Consider the following 4,454-nt stretch of genomic DNA (forward strand, 5'->3'; position numbering starts at 1 on the left):
GAGCAAAATAGTGAGGGTTGCAATATACATGGTTTATAGAAGATCTGGAGAAGAATCTGCTCTATACTAAGAAATTAAAATGGAAGTTTGAAGGTAATGATAATGGAGGAATGTAATAATTAATACTATTTATTTATACTTGTACTTTTTTGAGTCCACACCATGAACTGATTATTGATTTTCAGGAAGATTCCTTCAGCAAGGTAGAACACAGTGACAAGAGGGAAATCCAGCTTATCAACATGGGAGGGAAAAAAAAGTTAGTTATTTATATATGTCTGAAAGGGTAATGTAACCTTGAATGAAAACATAAACACTTCCCTTGTATTACTAAATTTATTCATATTGTGAACCAAATGAATATTTGAACTGATATAAACATGTGTTCAGTCTTTGCAAAAGAATTATATTTATATATAATTCAATATTTAGTATTTTAATATGCAAATTTATGAAGGGCATAGAATTATTCATATTTTACTCAGGTAGATATAGGTATTTTCTTTTTGTTATTTAATTAATTCTTTACAGAATATTTTGAATGTAAATTCTTGCCACCATAGCTTATAGCTTTATGAAACAACATAGAACTTCTTTCTCCAAATAGAAAACTTTATTTCCTTAAGAAATTGGGTATTTCCTGAAAACTTCACAATTACACAAAATTTTTTTTTAAAGATTTTATTTATTAATTTGACAGAGAGAAATCACAAGTAGATGGAGAGGCAGCCAGAGAGAGAGAGAGGGAAGCAGGCTCTCTGCTGAGCAGAAAGCCCGATGTGGGACTCGATCCCAGAACTCTGAGATCATGACCTGAGCCGAAGGCAGCGGCTTAACCCACTGAGCCACCCAGGCGCCCAACACAAAATTTTTTTGAAAAAAAAAAGTAAAAAGCAATTTTTTGATGTATTGGACGTGTTTTTCACTTTTTCCAGAGAAACAAAATAGAATATGGAAAATTACAACCAAACATTAACCTATTTCCTTTTATTGGGGTTATGGTTCCACCATCATGTATTGGCCTCTTTCTTTTTATTCTCATTGCACTTATTTTCTTAATGGATTTTTTTGGAAATCTATTCATGATCATCATCATCCTCTGGGATAACCATCTCCACACACCCATGTATTTTCTACTTAGCTCTCCCTCATGGAACTGAACTATATCTCCACCATTGTCCCCAAGATGGCTTCCAATTATCTCTCTGGAAACAAGTCTATCTCACTTATTGGTTGTGGGGTTCAAAGCTTCTTCTTCTTGACGCTAGCCGTTGTAGAAGCACTACTCTTGACATCTATGGCCTATGATCGTTTTCCTCTTCACTATCCTGTTCGCATGAACAAAAAAGTCTGTGTGCTAATGATAATAGGATCATGGACAATAGGGTCTATCAACTCCTGTGCTCACACTGTATATGCCCTCCAAATCCCTTATTGCCAATCCAGAGCCATCAAACATTTTTTCTGTGATGTCCCCACCATGTTGACTCTGGCCTGCATGGACACCTGGGTCTATGAGTACACAGTGCTTGTAAGCACCACACTCTTGATTGTGTTTCCTTTCATTGACATTGCATGTTCCTAAGGCCAGGTTCTATTTGCCATCTGCCACATGCAGTCAACAGAGGGGAGGAAGAAGGCTTATTTGACATGCAGCACCCACCTAACTATGGTGACCTTCTACTATGCACCCTTTGCTTACACTTTTTCATGCGCAAGATCCCTCCATTCCCCAACAGAGAACAAGGCTCTGGTCGTCTTCCACACCATCATGAACCCAATGCTTAATCAAATAATCTACAGCCTGAGAAACAAGGAAGTGATAGGTGCCTTGAGAAGAGTGATTCAGAGGATGTGCTCTATAAAATTGTAGAGTAAGTTATTATTAGTCCTTTGGCCTCAGAAATAGATTAATTGCACCTTGTATACTCCTTAAGAACATTATTATTGGGAGACAAGATGGCGGGTAAGTAGGAGGAGGCACCGTTTCATCCTTAACCCTAAAGTGAGCTGATTACCTACCAATGAACTCTGATCACCCATGAAATCAGCTTGAGATCAGAATTATACATGTCTGGATCTCTACAGGTGCAGAAGACAACAGTGGGCAGGTAAAGCAGAGTGGGAACATCAGACTGATATCGGAAGATAAACAAAGTGGGGGGGAGCCACCAGAGGCCACAGATTGGAAAATAATACCCCTAATATGAGAGTGCCCTGCATCTGGGGACCAGCATTAACTTGGAGACTGGTTGAAAGCACTCCAAAAGAGCAAAGGAACACGGGGGAAAATTGTAGGAATCGGGGTGGCTAGGGACAGGGGCTTAAGTCCCCGGGCCCAGGACAGCCTTCCCTGGTGCTGAGCCAGAGAGAGTGTGGCAGAGAAACCAGGTTTTGGTCCCTGAGCCACCAGAATGCCCGAGATTGCATGGGGTCCGGCTCCTGTGAGGAGTGGGGAGCCTTGCCAGATGGCAGAATACCAGGCCATGCTACAGAGCCTGAAAGAGGTGCACAAAGGCCCCGCCTGTTGCTCTCTGACCCTTGCCCTGCTCTCAGAGCCTGAGACGCATCGAGACACACAGCCTCCACTGAGAGAGGTATGTGCAAGGTTCTTTCATAGACCAAGAAAGAACAGGCACTCCCAGCCTGGGCCAGCAGGAAAATCTCAGTATGCGATTGCTACTTGGAACCTCTCTCCTGGTCTGGAATTTCCCAGACAGCCGTCACTGTCATGGTTTTGGGTACAAGCAGAAGATTCTGTATCCCCAGTGACCGAGACTTGGAGCCTATTCTACCAGAGGCCAAGGGGGAATTCATATGGGCTCCGCAACACCCACAGGAGAGCAAACTGAAGCTTCTCTCTGAGAGGGAGGTCAGGGTGCAGTTTGCTTTCCTCTAAACCTACAAAAACCATCAAAAGTGGTCAAGGCGAGAGAAAAAAAAAAAAAGTGAACAAACATAAAAACCTCCGGAGAACAAAAGCCTGAAAAAACCGGTTTCTTAAGAACCCACCCCCTTGAGGGGAGCAGGAGGAATTAACTCAGGGAATACCATTGACTGAAAACACATGTGACAGGTCCCTCCCCCAGAAAACCAACCAGGAAAGAAAAAAAAAAAAAAAGACTACAAGAGAACAACCACCACTACTTCATAGGACAACTTTTTTTTTTTTTTTAAGATTTTATTTATTTATTTATTTGACAGAGAGAAATCACAAGTAGACAGAGAGGCAGGTAGAGATAGAGGGAGGGAAGCAGGCTCCCTGCTGAGCAGAGAGCCCGATGCAGGACTCGATCCCAGGACCCTGAGATCATGACCTGAACCGAAGGCAACGGCTTAACCCACTGAGCCACCCAGGCGCCCCGTTATAGGACAACTTTTATTTTTAATTCGTTCCCACTATTCTGGCTCATTTTTTTATATAGATAATTTTAACCTATTTACCATCACAGTGAGATGTCCAGTACATCAAATTCCATAATAACCTTTTAACGTGAACATTATGGTACATACACCTGTGTTTTTCTTTTGCATTTCTATTTTTTAATTTTTTTTTCAATTTTAGTTTAGTTTAGTCAAGTTTATTCCTTTTTTATTTTATTTTTTAATATTCATATAGCATTAAATTTCAAAGTAATCCCCTTGCCCCTATCAATACTACCTCCATAGGTAAACCAATTTTTAATCCCCCTTTTACCTTAGGAAAGTTGAGTCCTTTAACAAAGATATCAAGATACATCTAGGAAGAATCAAAGCAAACTTCCTCACCCACACTGAGAATTTAAAATCACTCTCCCATATTTTTCTTCCACCAGTATTTCTGTGTTTTTTGTTTGTCCTGATAGCATATAGATCTTGCACATGGGGCTCATTTTGACAAGGTTCTTCCTTTATTTGGACATATATATATATTTTTTTTTCTCTTGTCATATACTTTTATCAGTCTTTTTGTTTGTCTGTTTTTGTTGGTATACTTCACAGATCTTACCTTGGGGCCCATTTGGGCTGAATCTTCTCTTCCAATTTCCCATTCATTCCTCTCTCTCTCTCTATTTTTTTTCTTTTCTTTTTTCTCTCATTTGGGTGGGGAATCCTGATTGCTCAGAAGTGTTCCAGGGTGCACCTTGACTGCACCACGGTCGATACATTGAGTTACATCCGTTCAGTCATCTCTCACCAAAATGACTAGGAGGAGGAATGCCCAACAAAAGAAAAATACAGAGGATGGATATTCTGCAACAGAGCTAACAACTATCAACTTAGACAATATGTAGGAAAGAAAATTCAGGCTAACAATTATCCAGGCAATAACTAGGTTGGAGAAAGCCAAACTGAATTGATTAGGGCTGAACTTAAAGTGATGAGAGATAAAGTTCACAATGATAGCTACCAGGGATGAGGTTCACAATGCTCACAATGAGTTATAATCCAATCTAAATTATCTCAAAGTTAGG

General features: G+C 40.2%; 1 pseudogene; it reads left to right on the forward strand.

Moving 5' to 3' along the window:
• The first annotated feature begins 951 nt into the window (after nucleotides 1–951).
• On the forward strand, nucleotides 952–1,873 carry LOC132028104 (olfactory receptor 2L8-like; annotated as a pseudogene).
• The last annotated feature ends 2,581 nt before the right edge of the window (nucleotides 1,874–4,454 follow it).

The sequence above is a fragment of the Mustela nigripes genome, chromosome 12 (genome assembly GCF_022355385.1).
Source record: "Mustela nigripes isolate SB6536 chromosome 12, MUSNIG.SB6536, whole genome shotgun sequence".
Classification (NCBI taxonomy): domain Eukaryota; kingdom Metazoa; phylum Chordata; class Mammalia; order Carnivora; family Mustelidae; genus Mustela; species Mustela nigripes.